Source organism: Lampetra planeri, chromosome 31 (assembly GCF_965212315.1).
Source record: "Lampetra planeri chromosome 31, kcLamPlan1.2.h2, whole genome shotgun sequence".
In the NCBI taxonomy this organism is placed as follows: Eukaryota; Metazoa; Chordata; class Hyperoartia; order Petromyzontiformes; family Petromyzontidae; genus Lampetra; species Lampetra planeri.
The window spans coordinates 3,836,231-3,856,704 of record NC_136137.1 but is presented as its reverse complement, the minus strand read 5'-3'; the positions used below and the strand labels follow the sequence as shown (position 1 = coordinate 3,856,704).

At 41.7% G+C, this 20,474-nt stretch overlaps 1 protein-coding gene across 2 annotated transcripts in view; it reads right to left on the bottom strand.

The window, feature by feature from the left end:
- LOC144729103 (double-stranded RNA-specific editase 1-like) overlaps positions 1 to 20,474 on the bottom strand; it is a 100,431-nt gene that overhangs the window by 66,022 nt on the left and 13,935 nt on the right. The window lies entirely within an intron of this gene.

The window sequence follows — 20,474 nt, the reverse complement described above, 5'->3', positions numbered from 1 at the left end:
GGCACAAGAAAACTTGCCAAATATTAGTGGTGCGACCACATGGCAATATAAATTAAAAAAGGCGACCGCATCGACCGAAAAATTACGTGAAATTTAATGCACAGCCTCGATAATGTTTTTTTTGAAGCTGTCGGTAAATTTCAGGGGAAAGTAACCAAGGATTTTAATGAAAGCTGACCATCTGCCACGTGAATTTACAGATTAGGAATACAGCACAAACGGCACGTGCGTATCTAGCGATCCAATGCATGACAGAAGGTACCTACTGGCGCGAAGAGATGGGAGAAATGTCAATCTCCAATGTGCCATCTCAGGGCACCTGCTTCATAGCACAATGTGAATTTAAGGATTGTCAGCCAGGAGAGCGCAACTTCTTTAAAGGCCCAAGTCAAGCCAGGACACAAAGCGTGTTTCATGCGCACTCGGAGGTGTGTGCTTTTGGGTTGTGCCACGTGTTTTTTCGGTGTAATAGCTGACGTTTCGTGCCGAGAGCTTCTCGTCGTTTACGTTTTCAATGCGGGCAATGCACCACAGATTGGCGCAAACGCCAAATGACGTTCCAATCGTCGTCGGGCACAGTGCCGAAGAAAATCGATCCAGCTCGAAAACACGTTGGAGAGAGTTATACGGCACAGCCCGTAAAAGAAAGAAAAAAAGCTATGCAGCAGTGGCATGGGTTTTATTAGTTCATGTTGATCGTATCGTGCAAAGAGTGTGGTTTTGAAGAGCTCAAGCAGGCGAATGACCAATTGAACATATGTCTTGTTGACAAGTGCTAGGTTGCGCCTTTTGTCTATTCCAATTGAAAAGAACACTGTTGAGACAATGTAACCGCATCTATTCTTACATTAAAGCGTGATTCATCAATACGCTATAATTACACGCAAGTGGCCTCTGTAAATAAGAAGTATCAAATATAATCAGATTTGTCACCTGCATTTTCAATGCGGGAACTGTTCGACTTCGTGCAAATGCTGCTTTTTTTAGGGTGATGTTCACGTCTTAAAAAGAGAGAAGTTCTCTGCACGTAGGTCACACACGCACGCCCATTCCACTTTGAATATGATAGTCAAGGGTTTTCTGATGATATCTGGCCCCTGTCAGGACAGCATGGTAAGAGGGATGGTGTTTACATGTAAAATCTGCAGCTCTCTCCCTAGGATATCACCACCCAAATCAGACCTCATATATTCCCACTGCCATTGAAATTGTACTGCTTAGTAGCGATAAAAAACACACATAATATACCTGTACGATTAAATATTGAAAAAATCTTTGTAAAAACAAGCAAAGTGCACTCTATTAATTCTCGTAAAATATATGCCCAGGTTCATTTAATTAATATGATCGGACAAAATGTTAAATAGTTTGTGCATTGAATGAGTCTCTGCACATTATGTTGGCTATAAACACATTTTAAAAATACATTTGTAGCATTTAATGCAGGAGACAGACACCAAAGCCAGATACATTTGAGGCACACATTTAGTCTGTTCTAAATGTTCAAGTCACTGGCTGCTCGTTGGCTCGAATGCAGCGGTTCTCAAAGTGCGGTCCCCGGTACCACAGGGTGGTCCACAGGGCTGTGACGCAAACGCAAATTGATCCGGAAATAAAGACAACGTTTTTACCTTCGGTTTCGGACATTAATTGATATTTTACTGATGATATCATACCTGTCGCCCCCTTATCAGTGCCCTACCTTATTACAGACCAATTCAGACCGTATTGATCACCCAGTGCCCTTATAAATGTCAACGTTCATCCTACAAAGTCCCATCACAAGGGAAAAACACCAACAAATAGACAAAAAAACATTTTTTGCCCTTATTGAAACGGCTGAATGCCACATGGACCTGAAAACTCAATTTCCCTGCACAAGAATATGGGTAAACCGTATGGGTTGACAGATATGTGATATTTAATTTAAAAATAAAGTTAGATTAAACTATCCTAACCCAAGATTTAAATGCCACTACCCCACCATAAAAAAAGAAACCTGATAGCGGCATTAAAAGAATATACGTTTTTACGTTCCGTTAATATGAATCATTTTGTATGACTGGTATTTTGATATTTGGAGAGAGAAGCGAATGCGTTGACACCAGGAGCAGGGGGGGGGGAGGGAGGCTGGGTGGTCTGCAGAAATGTTTGCATCGGCCGAGTGGTCCGCGGGCCAACATAAGTTTGAGAAACAACACTCTAATGCTTCGGGAATGCTACGATATACACATTAAAGCTAGCTAGCGCACAAATGCTTTTGGGAGTAAAAAGGTGAACTGAAGTAGCCTTGCTGATTGTAATGCAGTGATATTTTATATGCAGCAAGTGTAAAAAAAAAGCTTACAAATGGTTTATTGAGCACGATGCACTGGAATAATGCCAATAGGAATCTAAAACGTATCTAAGAGCAATACAACGATATGTACGGCATATATCTAATATCTCCAGAGCATTCCAATCTTCTTCTCCCGTTGCGTTAATACAAGCGCAGCAATTTAAGTAACTGGGACAGTGTGGCCCCATACGTATGCATTAATGTATATGAATTCAACACTTCATGCGGTACACATTTACACAGTACAATCTCATCCAGTCAGAATAATTTAGCCTGAAAGTTTTCGGAAATTCCTGAATTCAGGAGATTTATGTCCCACAGGAACCGTATAAAACGAACATGCCATTTCATGCATCCCCTGTTAGCACACACGGATTGCTGCATATAAATAAGGCAAAATGTCATAAAATATGCAGTAAAACAATGAGAGGCAATAACAAATTGACAGCTTCACTTCCGGGCAGGTGTTTGATAATCTCAACTTTTCGAGGCCCTTCGAGTCATGGTCAAAATTGTCCTATTTTCATTCTCACTCGGTGCTAAGCGCGCACAAACTCGGCTCATTTTACTCATCGAATATAGGCTCAATTCAACTATGAGGTCGCTTCACAAAAGGTAAGTTTGGGGGCTCAATAGGTTATGTTATGTATTTTTACTAACTCCACGCTTGTCCATTTGGAGAAGTTATTCTCAGCTTAAAACAATTCCTGTCAGGGCATGGAACGTAAGTCTCGAGTAGGGCAGGGTTTTTTTTTTTTCCTCAATGGGAAAAAAAATGGTGTCTGTTCTCTCGGGGTGCAATGATTCACCCCATCCCTGCGATTCCATTAATTGTCGTGATTTGAGGTCACGATACAGCTCAAGAATCGATTTAGTTTGTTGGTAATTTTACGCCTCGCTTTCAGAGTTTTATCCACCGCAATAGCCTAAACAGAGTATAGTGTGAAAAAGTCTAAATTGATTTTCACGCGCACAATCAGTTGCGTCTACCGAGAGTGTAAGAATCAATTATAATCGATGGAATGATTCGTCGTAACTTGACTTCCATTCACAGATGTTGAGTGTTTTAAACAAAAAAATCCACTTACACGTTCGTATTTACACCTGAACTAGATGTCAGATAACGTTAAAACACAAGGGTGAAAAGTGCATAGAGAAACATTGCAGGAAGCATGCTTGCAATTACACCGAGTAACAAAAGTATGGACACATGAACTCAAGAAAATACAAATATAAGCCATCACATTGATTACAGTATTTAAAAAAGTAAGCGGATTTGGGCAGGGCACGTTGCTCTCAGGGATGATAGCTAGTCAGTGGTCAAAGTTGAGAGTGGCAGCCAATGAAGGAAATGTACCCCAGAGTACATCCAGCTTCCACGGAAGCTGGAGCTACGGGCATCAGCTCTTGGGCAGGAGCTAAACCGATTGTCACATCGCAGAACCATAAGAGACGGTAATGACTATGGGAGGCCTTCATTAATCGTGACCGCTAACGCTAGTGTAGAATGTAACGCGATTGTGAAGAAAAACCACACCGAGGAATCTTTTACCCCGAATGTGGTAACAGTCCAATGATCCGAGTACCACAATATTACCATGGTATCATGAACAACATTACTCTGCTGCTCCAACAAGACCTAAAAGAATCCAACAGCCACAGGCTTCAAATCCAGGAAACCTTTCTGGATGGGCGCCTTCACTCTAGCGGCCGAAAATTAACACGTCTGCACTCGCTGGACTGAATCGCGGGCGGTTATGGACGTGGGAAACAAACACCACGTTGAGGACCCAGACCATGGAAGCACTGGGCTTCTCTCTCCCATGAGAACCAAGGACCTCGCTAAACCGCGCTCGAACGTAACGTGGCAAATGGGCGATGAAAGAATCGCCGAACTTCGACGATGGTGGTGAAGTCCAAACCATCAAGCGCGTCACCGACGAACGCGCCACCTCAACCCGCACAGCGTCTATCGCCTCCTCGGATTGGTTGTAATTATCTTCTTGGTTCTTTCGGTAAAGTCACGTAGAAGGGAAATAATAAAATAATAAAAATAAAACATAATAAAATAATTCTCACGACGTTTCGGCCACAACGCAAGCAGCCGTCCTCAGGTGAAGACAGCTGTCTTTCCGACAGACCTGTTCTTCACCTGAGGACGGCTGCTTGCGTTGTGGCCGAAACGTCGTGAGATTTATTTTATTATTTCCCTTCTACGTGACTTTACCGAAAGAACTAAGAAGATGAATCCCTGCAGTCACGAAAGCTTTAAATCGAAAAATGGTTGGAAATACTTCACCTTCAACTATGTTTAAAAGCTGCGTCTTTTCAATCCCCTCCGCATGAAAGAAGTCCAATGTTAAAATCACTCGTGTTCAAATGTTGCAATTAACATAATAATAGTTACGACTTATTTACCCAGGAAAGTCAGGTGGGTCTTGCAATGAAATATTTGTCCATTACCAATTACATTGTATGTTTTTAGCCAAAAATAACAATGCAAATTTCAATAATGTACCTGTGACAGCAGTAGCTACAATGCATAGAATACACCTGGACATTGCATCATTATTTTCAGTTTCAAAAGAAACCTTTATGTTCGAAATATAAAAGGATTAAAGTTGTCAGGCAGGAAGGGGGTTCGGTAAATGTTTTCTTTTGCATCTCATACAAGCGAATACATCTCTCGTAACACATTTATTTTTACTGAATTTATTTAATTTCATAGTTTCTTTTCTAATTGGGAATCATGCTGCTTTGTCAGAGGGAATACTTAACTGGGCAAACCAGTTTTCATGTTTAAAGAATGTAAAGTTGCAAATAACATATGGAACATACAACACACTTGGTGAATATGTAATTTCAGCAACCTCAGCTTTGGAAACACGACGCTCACATTTCATCGGCCATGATAAATCCACTGCGGGATGAAGGCCCCCCCCCCAACTTGTCACCATCTCTCACGGTTTTGCAATGCTACAATACACCAAAGCACTGCACATGAGCCAATTTCAGCACTCCATCTCCTGGGCGGATGTTACCCTCAGAAGCGTTGTTCCTTGGCTGCATACTCCGTCACGATCATTGGCCCATGACGTGTCCTGCCCAAGCCCACTTACTTTTTTTTAGCAGTGTAAATTATGTCGCTAGCCTGCACACGATCTCAAACGGTACGGGTTGCCTTTACAGTGTTCAATGTAAATACAAGGACGCAATCTCTCAGCGCACGCTTGTAATTACATTGATTCGAAAGGAGAAAAACTACACGTGAAGATTAGCATCGCATTTCCGGTATTTTATATGGGGAAAAAACATGAGATCAGAATTCAGCTGAAGTGCAATACCTCAGGGTATCCAAATGAGACATTGCTGAAGAGTGCCCATGGGCAAAAAACCCTGGGAGTCATTGCGCAACCTCATCTCACAAAAGTCACATTCATCTCAGGAGTACAAATGAATAATCGGCAACACTAAACTTTCCAGTAGTATTCCACAGATTAAACCCTGGCGTTTTTCATTTTTATTGGTTTCGCAGCTCCTGCGGGGAGGTTAAATAAAACCCGTCCGACCAATTAAAATGTAGCCAATATCCACCAAGCGAAGACCCCCCCCCCCATCTCAAAGCACACACTCTCCAGCACATTTTTCAAGGAACAGCAGCACCATGGAATTGTGACTGTGGTCCACAATCGAAGGCAATGCAATTGCAATACAGCTGACCATGTGTCTGGGTAATTTGGCTGATTAAGTGAATTCCAGAAGCCCTTAAAATGTAATCAATATGCTGCGATATAGTGGAAAAATACTGAAGAACTTTTAATATGAAAATCCACTTGCCTGTCCATTTAAGCATTGCAGATCTCTTAAACTATAACATATAATGCACTGAGTGTGCAGCATTGCATTTGTGAAATTAGCAGAGTAGATCGTTAACCAAAGCACGATGATAGGTTTTCCCCTTTTTTACATGCTTTTTATTAACGCACTCTGTCTGTTGTTGTATCCTCAAATCTTGTAACTCAATTTTAACCCACTTCCCAATGTGGTATCGACTGCAAACTTGGTATACTTATGTCATACTGATGACGAGACAATATTCGATCATAAAAAATAAATAAAAATCAACATTCTTTTTTATATGTTATGTTTTGGCTTGGGTCTAATTGTCCACGCTCAACTGACGTTGGCTGTAAATCACCATAGTCCCTTACGTTATGGCAAGCTTTGGGGCCACTTCCTGGAGTTCTGCCATTACTCGTACGGTACATTTCATTAAACCGTGTTTTTAAAAAGTTTTTTAAAATATTATTCTGGCAACAAAACAGGTGTTAACATGTTAAAACACCAAACTGAAACCTTTTACAAGGAATCATGTCCGCATTCACCACAATGTTTGTGGTCAGAATGCAAATAAAAAAACACTCTGAAAATATATGTATTGTCCTTGAAACTTATTGGTCCACACCAGAGACAACTTTCTTTTGAGCCTCGTCTCAAACGGTGTTAGACCAGAGGACGCCAAAAGGCAGACAGCCCAAAGACAATGCACAATCAGAAAAAAGGGGGAAAAATCTATTATCATATTTTGGTACTGGAAAAGGAGGTCCCATGATGTAGATTCTCACCCCGAGCTCTTATTATTCTGATAGTGCATTGTCTTTGGGCTGTACGCATTTTGGCGTCCTCTGGTCTAATATCGTTTGAGACTAGGCTCAAAAGAAAGCTGTCTGGTGTGGACCACTCAGTTTCAAAGACAATGCATATATTATCAGAGTGTTTTTTTTTGCATTCTGACCACAAGCATTGTGGTTAATGCAGACATGATTCCTTGTAAAAGGTTTCAGTGTGGTGTTTTAACATCTTTACACCCGTTTTGTTGGCAGATAAAAGGGGAAAACCTATTATCATATTTTGGTGCTGGCAAAGGAGGTCCCATGTTAACCAAAGCGTTCGTGCTTGTATATGGTCGGCGTTCGAGTGAAACAAAAACGTCTGCTACTTTGAAGTGCTCGGGCATGCACTGCGATGACGTCAAATTCTGGAATTAAGCAAAAAATATTATATCACGGGCGTCATTGGTTCTGCGGCAATGCCAGATGCTGCACCACGTAGATGGAAAGACAGACACAACACACATTGATATTTACCCTTTACCCTCGTATTTGTAACTCTCTACCACCCTTCACCTCTGGCCTCACCACACATTCGCAACTGGCCGACTTTAAAAAGGCTGCCCGGAACCCATCAGAGTTCATCTATCGCAAGTTATTACTCACCAGTTTAAGATGCATTACAAAAGGTCTATTAAAATTATTAACCTAAAGAAGCCTGCAAATTGAGTGTTAATGTAAGTTGCAGCCCTTTGAAAATGTTTGAGCGCGGATGAGTTGGAGGAAAAAAATTAATCCACCGAGCGTATGTTGTAAGTATGTGGTGAAAAAAACTATTAAGGACAGCTGTCGTATTCATGAAATGCAGGATTATTTTTTTAACCAACGACTTGCTCGGAGCCAAATTTGTCTCTTTTCTCGACTCAATCCGTAAACGCTGGTCTCTCTTCACTTGTGGCACGGGTAACCCCGCAAACTTTCTCTGCAATGGTTCAATCCTTGTGGCCAGCACTGCACGGTTCAGCGAGGGCTCAAAACGTGTCAAGAAACATAAAACTGGCAAAGTGCAGGCGCGTCTCATCTCGGCGTTGGAATTCATCAAGGCAAACACTTCGGTGGTCATGTCATGGGCGTGACGCGCAGTGGCACAGCAAATTAAAGACATCTAAAAAAGCACTTCGTTTAAAAATATAATGCATTGATCAGGCAAAATGAGCTGCACAGGCACCAATTAGAGGGAGGAAGCGATGCCTACATTTCAACGTTTGGATAAGTGATAAACGCACACGGTGCATATTGTGCTGGGCACCGCCACATTAGTTAATTAAGTCTAGGTTTATTGGTTGTAAGCAGGCTGTGCATGCTTTTAGCCTATTAAATATGAATAACCGAGCATGTGCCAACATTGAGAAAAGTTTGGAGCCATCTACTCACCCATCCATCATCCCTGGCACTTTCACACGCACGCACGCCTCTGAATGCAGTGCACACACAAACGTACGCACGCATATGCCCGCCTGTGTGCGTACGTGCATGCACTGTGCACGCGTGCGCGCGCACACACACGTATCACACGTACGGCCATACTGAGAGGTGGCCAGCGGCAATGTGTATGCAAAGCACTCAGGAATATTAAACACACGGTTTGGAGCAATGCAATTGATGCTGGCTGCAGCATATGCCCTCTGATTTCTACAAGTACTCAAAACTGGAATTGTGACCCATAGCTATAAACTAAAAATATATCCATTCTCGAACGTAGAGATTTGCTTTTTTGTCCTTTAAAAAAAATACACAGGCGTATTAACACAATGCGTTGTGTACAAAAGCAAAGGAATATTTAATGTAAAATGAGACACTGGAATTGTGAACCATAGAATAATGTTTAAATATATATACTGTACGTTCACCCTTTACAATGTAAAAAAAAAGCTTTTTTGTCCTTTGAATAAAATATACGTGGGGACGCAAATAATGATGCATTGCGTACAGAAACATAACATCGTTGAATATTAAATGAGACGCACTTCCTTTGTGAAAACAATATAGAATTCTCTCTCTATAGTGGAGCTCGATGAGCTGTGTTTTCTGATGTCCTGAGCTGATAATAATTTGATGACCACCTCAAAAGAGCCACCTTCAAAATGGTCCCTACTGCTCTTGGCCGTCAAATGTATTTTAAAAAATAACAACAATATCACTCATCCAATTAAGTGCACTTATCACACACAACAATGCGTGAAATGTCTTCCCAAAAATACAGATGGCCTGATTTCAGCCATTTGGATCAAGAGGCTCAACGAGTTAGTGTTCCTAGCTGACCTCTGTGCTGAGGATCCCCCAGTTTGAATCCATTGCGAAGTGGGAGCAACATCAAATCAACGCACCATCTGCCACTTTGTTTGGATGTGAATTGTCCCGTGACATTGTTTTCGAGATCGGGCGATTGTGTGATCTTGCCCGGCCAACTTTGGATAATTTATACCAGCCAACAGTAAATTACAAGATTGTTCCTGCATGAATGCATGTAAAGGCCAAAGGCTCTCGTGGGCCAAATTACTTTAAGGCAATACTTGGCATATACATTAAAACGATGATGATAGCAATGACAAAATTAAACCTGGCTGCTTCCTGGGGTTTAAATTACAGCTTGAGCCAATAACAAAAGCGATTTCATTTTGTGTAATTAATTAACTTGGTCTCATGCATTTTTGCAACCATCTTAAGAACCACATTTATTTTTTTCGGCAGCCATTTCTTGAAACATTAGCCGTTATGAGTCATGCTTTGGAGCAGTTCAATTTTGGCCAAATTAACAATTTTTACATGCTAATTAGAACTAATGTGGATGTGCTTTGGCACAATAACGTGCAAATTGCACTTAGGCGACACATTTTTAAAACATAAAGTGGTAGTTGTCATTCCGTGAAGGTTCATCAGTCATGCAGATTACTTTTTGCCCATTTGCTAATTGCAGTCCTGCTTGTATACACAGGTCTGTTTGCATCACTGCTGTAAGTGATGAAACTCAGGATTAACTCATTTCGCTTGCTGATGGGGCGAGCGAACTAAATCGATTGTCGTGCTTGCAGCTTTTCTTTGAATAAGCAACACAATTCATACATCTTGCCTACCCCACTCCGATTTACATTTCCTCGGGCCTTCATTTGCAGTAATGCTGATTCGCAAAGGTCACAAAACAAGTGTGTAGTTAAAATGTGATTTCAAACACTTTGCGATTACAATCTTACATATGTGATTTTTATTACCATGTTCATACGCTTCATTTATCGAGGCAATTTATTTTTGAAATATTACCTCATTTCATTATGGTAATTAAAGCAAGAAAAAATGTATATATTTAACAATGCCTCAATAACAGCTTTTGTTGCATGGCACGTTACATCTTTAAAAAAATCTTAATGTTGTACCTGTAAGCAATTTGCACATGGTTAAAATTGTCTTCTTTTTCTTGTACATGCAAAAGCTTTTAAGTTTAGCCAATTCATGACATTAGCCACTTTGGCAACTGCTTCAGTTGCTACACATATGATATCTCAACAACTCTTATGCTGCAAGGAATTCGATTGTGAACATTAAGGAAATGTCACGGGCCAGAAAAAAATCTGAAGTACATCAAATCACAAAGGTGGAGTTTGTCTTTACTAGGACCGGTGAGACAAAGGCAGCGAGGATTCATCCTACGACACTGCTCGCTCATGAGTCATGCGGGCCTGAATAGATGCTCGCTAACAACAGTACATTCCCAATACTCGACAAATATATTCTTTGGTTTATTCGGTAAAGTCACGTAGGTAAAAAATAAAATAAATGAAAACAACTAAATTAAATCACGACGTTTCGGGCGCAACACAAACGTCCGTCATCAGGTGGTAAAGCATGGCCTGCTGCTGATGTAGACTATTTTTTTTAAATGTATACATTTTTTTTTTAAATAGTCTGCATCAGCAGTAGGCCATGCTTTCCTACCTGATGACGGACGCTTGTGTTGCGCCCGAAACGTCGTGATTTATTTTATTTTATACCCAAGTGACTTTACCGAAAGAACCAAAGAGTATAAATATACAATTGTACATTCAGCGCATCACACTGGTTCATAATAATAAAAAAACAATGATGGAATTGCGGCAAACGTTCCACGCAGTGCAATTACAGTGAGAGCGGAGGTGTTAATATAGGTGCAAAATTAGCGGGGGAAAAAACTTAAGCAGCTTGTCCCTTGTTTATTTACTTATATTCACCATAGCAAACCCGATGGAAATGTTTCCAAAGCAGGCAGCACAGCACAACAGCTTGCGAAGCCTCACTATTACACAAACGTGCAGGCCACCGGCAGTGCAGGGAAACAGCGGTGTATCGGTACAGTGTCTGGCAAATTGTTGACTTTCCTCGAGGGGTCTCCCCCAACCCATCTCTTGCCAGATTAGTAGCAATGCTCGCTTATCCGGCTTCAACAATGTAATCCTTGGCCTTCCTCCCATCAAATCTTTAACTGAACTTAATCAAGAAAGTTTCACATCAAGCTTGGAGGTAGGAGCTGGCCCCAGTGTGGTGTGGGGGCTCTATTATTGCGAGTAGTCAGGTTTATTACGTTAAATCCTTGGCTCAGGTGCTTGTCACTGCAATAACGTGAATCCACAACTGATTGGGTCGCCACTTGGTGAGTTGCACCAAGTAAAAAGTTAAGAGTTTTTTCGGAAATGCAATTCTGGATAAAGGCCTCCCCACAACGTGTGGCGATGAATCTTTTTTAAGCGTACACAAACACGTTGGTCTTCTTTCATATGGATCAATAACAGCGGATTAAAGATGTAATTTAAGATTTGTTATCCACTCAATTGTTTGTTCAGAAGCAGAGTGGATCTCGTCCATTCCTCCTTTATAGGAGTGAAGACAGCAGCGTGTCAACAATGTGTTGCTTGCGTTGTGAGCCAAAACGTCGTGGGAATTGTATTTTATTATGTTTAATTTTTATTATTTTATTATTTCCCTTCTACGTGACTTTACCGAAAGAACCAAGAAAATGTGCTGGATGGTTTGGGATTTGTGGCCAAACTCGCAGGCCACACTCACGTTGGTGAATAGGGGTTAGTGAATGGGTGGCTCATGATCAAACTTAACTCACCACCGATGTCAGCCACGGTTGGGAATGGAACACGGCTCAGAAGGTTCGTCGTAGTGCAGTGCACCAACCATTGTGGCACCTACACACACTGTGAATTAAACTGAATTGAGCCGACACTAGCTTTAGATGGGTGACTTTTTTATGGATGAGCGAATGCCCACTATAAACTCATGAATTACTTTTAATTGACATTTAATTGTCCACAATTAGCATTTGCCACTTGCAACTAAAAATAAGTGCAGGTGTTACATGCGGGCCATGTGCAGTCTATTTTAAGCTTCAATTATGATTGCTTTCGCACGTACGATAATGCTAAGAGTTGCAATTACTAAGCTGTGCGAATTAAAAACAAAACAATGATAAAAGTTCCATAATTTATGGATTAAAATGTGATTTTCTTTCACTATCTCTGGATTTCAGTCTGCTTATTAATTCATATCCATTAAGTACATCAGCAATTAGGTGCAAAATGTTAGACACTGTAGGCAGGTGGTAAATTGTGCTTTCAATCCTCTGCTCAAGAGGGCTTAAACGTCAGGGTTTTAATTCTAATTTGATTTTATAAACAATTAAAGTGTCAATATAAAGGGGGTTCAAACGAGCAAGGCAGTGGACATTCAATGCATCAGAAAATGTTAATGCGCTGAGGAAAGTAGCACCTTTCGTTCTCCGTTGTTTTCACTTGGTAGTTATGTAACCTGTTACCTTCAAGGGTAAGCGGACATTTTCACATATAACTCTTACTCAGGAATTGATGGTAGCAATGTACAAAAAAAAATACCAGCACGGTTTGAATAGCAGAGTCCATACTCTCTCCTACAGCATAACAATGAGAAAGAGAAAAGAAAATTCGGGGAGCAAATGAAAGCTTTTTAACACATTTTCGAGCCGAACTGATAATATAGCCCATTTGTGGGATAAAAGATTAAACTGTGAATATAGATGGGAGATTAAGCAGAGGATTGTGAGCTGTACAGTTCAGACTTATCGCACACGAGAACGACACAACCACTCCGTTTATAGGACACGGCACAAGTCTGCATACGGACACCAAAATTCATTGATTTGAAACTTTCTCTATCGGCCCACAAAAATGTCAAATCTTCAGCACTGAACCGTGTGGGAAAACAAAAGTCAAACAAAACACCTGCAATATATTTCTAACCGACTGCTACAAAGTAAGCATACTGTGCATTATATGACACATGAACACATACCCTGCAAACTATAATAAATAAGACATACAACAAACAAGATATATGCAAAAACTGTACCTGCAGAGTTTATAAAATATTAAAACACTTTTGCTTTGCAGAATTATCCATATCCATCAGGAGTGTGAATGCTGATTTTTTATATAATATATACAGTAAAACCTTGGATTGCGAGCATAATTCGTTCCGGAAATGTGTTTGTAATCCAAAGCACTCGTAAATCAAAGCACTCGTATATCAGTTGTGATCACGTGACGCTCGGCAGACAAAGCGTATACACGTACTACTCGTATTGCAAGACCTCGCTCGTTTATCAAATTAATATTTATTTAAAAATTTTGCTCGTCTTGCAAAACACTCGCAGACCAAGTTACCCGCAATCCAAGGTTTTACTGTAAATAAAGGCCCAGAATGGTCTGAATGCTGTACAGCGCATGGATGCACACATTGCACGTATATAAAAGGTGCACATCGCCCGGCACAAATGCCGTGGCAATGTTTCCCATCACTGCAGTGGAAAATAGCGTTTTGTTGTTGCTGCGTGTATGTTTACACCTCGTACGTTACACGTATACTCACCTCTACTCTAAGGGTTTCTCTATTGGTTGCTAATAAAATAACTATATTTATTGAATGAGCCAAAGGAAAACAATGAGAGGGCATGGTCTCACCTACGAAGAGAAGTATCGATTATTAGAGAAAAAGCCATTCCATGTGTCCCCCATGTGAATCTAAGTCTGGGTAAATATTGCAGTCAATGTGCACAAGAAGTAGCAGTCAACAATAATGTTCATATCTACGTTATATATATTTTAACCGAGATTCAGCCAATGGGAGAATGCGAGACAAACATGCTGTAAAAAGCGTTCCAGCAGTGCCAACCTAGGCTCAAAGTAATTCCAAATACGATGTAATTTTAGCACTTGTGTATTGGGCTGCCTTGGCGAGGTAATTAAAACATAGAGTTTCATTAGCAATTAAAACACAGGCAATTATTGTTATTGCTCCTGCAAGTACAACACATTTTGGGCATACATCAGGCATCTACACACACACAACAAAAACATTTAGCTGATTAATATTCCGGTTTGCTCATGATAGAGCAATAAAAGTGTAATGGCACACAGTTTGTTATCCCAGCTATGCAGCCCATGTCAATACATGGGGCGTATACTTTGAGAATGCCTGATCAACCGCAGTTTCACGTCAAGTCTCACCAGGGAATGAACCTGGAAAATGTAAACCAAAGAATTTTAGCCGACATTTCGTCAAAACAGGCCTCTCCAAACACAGGCAATTCGGTGCAGAGCGGTGTAGCGTATTCCTATAAACTGACGTGTGTGTGGAGCTGCTTTTTGTGTGTTAATTTGGTGTCCTTCCCCACACCTCCTGATTAGCACGGTTGCCTACATACAGTGCGAAAGAAGTTCAACATACTGCTCATAGACTCAACACTGCCCATAGACTCAACACTGCCCATAAACTCAACACTGCACCTCCGATGAGCACGGTTGAGAAAGAAGTTCAACGTACATGCCTACATAGAGTGCAAGTTCCCCCTTCGGTGCAGGTGTCTCTGGTGAGCGGGGCGAGGACACACTTGCGACTCTTTGGAGACAGGGCTTTAAGGAAGCAGCGTGGCTCGTGCGCATCACCAGTCGAGATCGCTGGGTCATGACGACGATGATGGGTGCAGGTATGGAAATGCAATTAACTATTCTACAACAAGAAGAGGAAAGTGTCAAAGACAGCTGTAAGAAAAAGCCGGGCGTAATCTGAAGCGCAAGCCTGGGATATGAAGAGAGGGGTCTCAGCGGAGCTGGCTCAGTGCAAGAACACAAGCATAGCATCAGGCCTCCTGAATCATGAAGCCCTACGCTGCTCTCAATAGGTGTCTTCATATTCTTAGTTTTTTTCGGTAAAGTCACGAAAATAAAAAATTAAAATTAATAACAAATAAAATAAAAATCACGACGTTTCGGAGGCAACACAAGCTTCCGTCTTCAGGTGGAACCATCACAGCACGATAGCTGTATCAAGTAAAGTGTCTTCACTTTGTTTATGAATGCTTCCTTTCCATTTCCTCTGCATTTATTTAATGATGCATATTAGCTTTTGATTTGATCAAATTACGGGAATATTAGCATGTCACATATGCAAGAGTAAAAAAAACCATTCTGTTCCTGTTCACGAAAAATTAACCCGACTCAAGATCCGTGAAAATGTCAGAATCGGCACAAAGGCATTATGTAATTTCTATGCCTGACATTTTTAAAGCCAAAGCCTCAGGTTCACAATGTTGAGACAGGTACTGCCGGTCAAGTGGTACATCTCTTAACCTGCATAAGCCAAAAACACAACTGCAGGCCTTTTCCCCAATGCGTACGGCATTGGAATTGTGCACACAGAGGCCGGACTATAACTCGCAAATTATTAATTTGTTTATGCAAATCCGCAGCCCCCACAATTAGCCGGTACGCTGCACAACTCAACTCGCCATCCCTCTAACCATTGCCCTTTTTAAGAGACCCCTCGTGCCCTTTATCAGAGAAATTACCCTGCCCTTTTCTTCCTTGGAGCCAGCCGCATATTCTACAGTGTTGTTGTCGCTCAACATGACACAGCAGCGACCAAAAAAATTCAAAGCCAACCCACCCCAGCCTTTGCTTTTGGTAAGGTTCCAATTTTCAACAGCTGCAGCCACGCACTGGGACTTTTCCTTCGTATATATGGCGAAGTCTGTCGGTCACGCACATCCACTAATTAATATTCTAATGGCCGTGTATTAATTTTCCACTGTAACGTGGAGAAATGAGAAGCCATAAAAGCGACGCACGGACGCACGCACAATGCCCCATTTGCGCCGTATTCCTTACCATTTGGTGTCGGTGCCATATGCTTTAACATCTGTGACATATTTAAAACATTCATGGCACAATCGTTAATATCTGTGGCACACTCATTAACTAAGACAATGTCTCACAATAACACTGCGGCAGAACCAAGGACAAGGACTACGTTAGGTTTTTCTTTCGTGCACGGCCTTGAGGATCCTGGTGTGTGTGAGGGCTAGGGTTTGTGCTATTTCTGGAGCCTGTAATAGGGTGCACGCTTGTGTAAAGACTAGGATTTTGGTCACATTGAGGGTAACGCAGGGCTTTCCATCTTCAGGAATTGAGCTAATTCACCTCCTGAAGATGTCAGCAGCAGTGTGCATTCACAAGTAGATAAACTCGGAAAACTGCACTTCTAATACGTGTTAAATGTACATATGGTGTGTTGGAATTAATTTTAGGGCTCTGGTTTTACATTAACACATGTACATGTTCCCGATGAATTGTATGCATGGTTTTCAAGCTGTAAGGATAACTTATAATCACACTTCCAAGTTATCCTTACAGTGAGAGTTCATTTTAAACTGTTTTTATTTTACCAGGTAATGTCCACTGAGCGATATAGCTCTTTTCAGAAGCGACCTGGCCACAAATGATAGTTCAACCACGTGGCTTATCATGTGAAAATTTATAGCAGCCAAATATTCCGTCCAAAGCTGACTTGTTCTACCAATGGGCTGCAATCTACCGACCCCAACCTACCCAAACCACTACAGATTTAGACATTCTTTCTAGAATGTGGCACTTGTCAAACCAACGTTGGTTTTCTCCAGGCACTCTGGTATTATTCCACGTACAAACACGCTGAGAATCAGCGAATTCATTTATTTAAAAAAAAACATCGTATCCAGCCAAGGTCACTGTTTACACTCATTGGGCTCCGTGTGCGATTTACAATTTTAAAACTTTATTTTCAAATTAATATTCGTTCCTGCAGTCAAGCAGTAATTGGGAGGATAACCTCTGAACAAACTCACCACTTAACATCATTTGTGTGTATGCCTGTGTGGCCTATGGACGTGAACCGCGAGTCTCAGTGACACTGGCTCTGATCACGAATAGGAATCCTACCCTCGAAAGAAATTACACTCGCAGGAGTGTATTGATGCAGCGGGGATGCGACATTTTATACAACCCCACAAAATAATGACCATCAATGACGTGGCTTATCATGTGCAGATGTATAGCAGCCAACTACTCTAAATTTGTGACCCAGAGAGACCAAGGTCACAAAACAATAAAGTAAATACCAAACAATTGGTCAAAACGTCTCACATCACAACCTGCTGTCATTCATCATAAAAGCTTTTTTCGGTTAGATCACGTAAAAGAAAATCCTTTATTATGGATATTGGTCGTGAAAGCTTATGTTAAAAACCTGCCATCAACACAAGATAAAAATTGATTAGAAATACTATTACACAATGAAAGACCATAATATAGGTTTTTGGGTTAAATCGTGTAAATATAAATGTGTCGTTAACCTCGCCACCACCCGACACAGCCAATTAGTGAGGTTTTGTCACGTAAAGAGAACGTGGCCAATTCGTTACTAGTGTTGTGGTGCAAAGTATGACGCGGAGACGGATCTTCAGAGGGGCTGACGCCAAGGTTTATTTTGAGGCTTACGCCTAACTTGTTATTGCTCCCACCTACACTCCCGGCTATACTATTCTCCCACCCCAGGGAGGGGTACTGGGAATCCCTAACACTCCCTTAACTATCCGGGCTCTTCTCCTAGACTCGCCAAGGGATGATCCAACCCTGGTCAGTCGGGAACAGAGCCACTCTTAGTCCACTTGTTAGATTCCCCTATCCTGGGTCCCACACCGAGCATTCACCTTTCTCGGACCCCCACGACGACCCCCCTTACGTCACGGGTCCCCCCTTAAATACCCCAGGGGGACATCCTGTCACCGTACCGGAGGCGAGCGTGACATGACGTCACTCACTAATCCTCAACACGAGTACAGCACACCGGTGTGTTGGAGAGTAAATCCACAACATTTATAATCTGGGTGGTGGTGGCGGGTTTAACGACACATTTATCTTTGCACGATAAAACCCCAAAAAACCTATATTATGGATATTGGTTGGGAAAGCCTACATATTAAACTCATAATGAAAGACATTCTAGCGTAACAAAAACATGTCTTTGTGAGCAGCAAGGAAAAAAGAGGAATTTAATTTCAAACATTGCTGCAAAATAAATGGGGAAACTGTTATAAGTTTTAATTACAAGGTAATAATAAAAACGTTCAGATCTTTTCTTCCACTTCTGAATGAAGGCTTCCCACACTATGTCAGCAATGGGGGTTTGACAACATTTTAGTCATTCATTCATAATTAAATTCATAAGGTGCACAAATTGAACTTCAAAAGGACATTCGGAGGCATGGGAAAATAAATTGAAAAAAAGTCTTCAGATTCAGACAGAAAGTCAACAGCAATGCTGGTCGGTACGAGTTGGTGAAAGAAGAGACTCAGGGGGACTGGTTGAATGATCACTCGGCAGCAACGTATAGCCGTGGCTGGGAAACTTATCTGGGCTTGTAGAACAGTTTGCAAACCATTGCGCCGCCACTCCCCCTTTATATATTATCAAATAAATGAATATGTACAACGGCATCTCAGTAAAACGCTGACGTAGTAGTATCACACAATGCTAAACAGCCACGGGATTTCTTGGCAATCATAGGACTTGCCAGCTGCAGCATAGTGGCAATAATGTATTCCCATTCAACGTACCTTGAAACTCAATTTCCTCTGCCTGCCCAACCAAATAATCAATTGTGTGCTTCCATACTCACCTCTGTTACCAATACAACACCCGTGATTGGTTTGGCTAATTTCTAGAGGACAGGAGAAAGCAGTCGGCCAGGAATTGAGCTGCTGCAGGCAGTGGGGTTGTCACAATCGGGTCACGTTTCATGTGTATACATTCCACGAATGCATAACTAAATCGCGAGAGCAAAGCTGCAGTTGGTTAAAAATCGATACATTCCTACAGAGATTGCTATGTGCTCACATATATCATCATCAGCCATGATAAAAACCACCAAACTATTTTTTTATTTACCAGACAAGGCCCACTGAGCTACATAGCTCTTTTTCAGAAGCAACCTGGCCACAAATGATAGCTCAACAAAGCGGCTTATCACGTGGAAATGTATAGCAGCCAAACACTTGAAACGAACGTTTCTAAATGTGGAGAGAAAAACCGGAGTACCCGGAAAAAAATCCACGCGAACACGAGGGAGAACATGCGAACTCCGAATATACAGGCGTAAGGGTCGGGATCGAACCCGCGACCTCCTGTATACCAGGCGAGGTAGGTAACAATCTCGCCACCGTGGCACTATAGGGGAGCCACAAAGCCATTGGGCCCTGCCTCAAAAGGACAGGGGGGGCACGGAAGAAAGCCTTCTTTGGCCCCTTGGCGATCTCTGCATCGATGACCATGGCTTGGGCGACTGCCTCAAGACTGATAAAAGGAATCCTGTCCGACCGGAAAGCCAGTGAGAAAAATTCTCAGTGCTTAGAGGGCACCCTCTGGCAATATGATCCTCCTGTAGGCACGCATTCTGCCATGACCTTTGCTGAAGTAGGTTATGACATCAATGCAAATGTTCTCACAGCAGACAAAGTGTGTTGTGAGATCAACAAAGGATTGGGACAAAGTGCCTACACAGGGACATAGAAATGATTGAGCAGGGAGTGAAACAGCTCGCCCAGGTATGTGTAATTATACAGAACTCCTCTTATCTGTGGTGATATGGGCAACCAATATTGCAGATCCTTATATTTTCACGGTTATCCGCAATTTAACTCCTCTCATCCACGAGATCAACATTCGTGGATAGCCCAGCAGGTAATAGGATGAATTTGCCACGCAGCTTGCACACGAGTGTAAACACACGTGGTGTGTCGAAACAAAATTGTCTGTCTCTGTGTACGCAACCCAGACAGATACGTAGACACACAGCTACACACAAACGCACAATAACACGGAGACACAGATACACAGAGAAATACAAGAAATACACACACAGACATACAAAGACCGAGACACAAACCAGACAGGTGTCTCTTAGTATCTCTTTTTAAGCAACAGACACGGAGGTAAAGAAATGCACACGGAGAGATACATGCACAAGTTAACGTGGAAAGAGATAAAGACACTCAAAGGTGTAGGTGATCCTGTACATGATTTCTCAATTCGTGTACTGTCGGTTTTAATGGCTAGTGTTGTGTTCGCCCAAGCCCACCTAG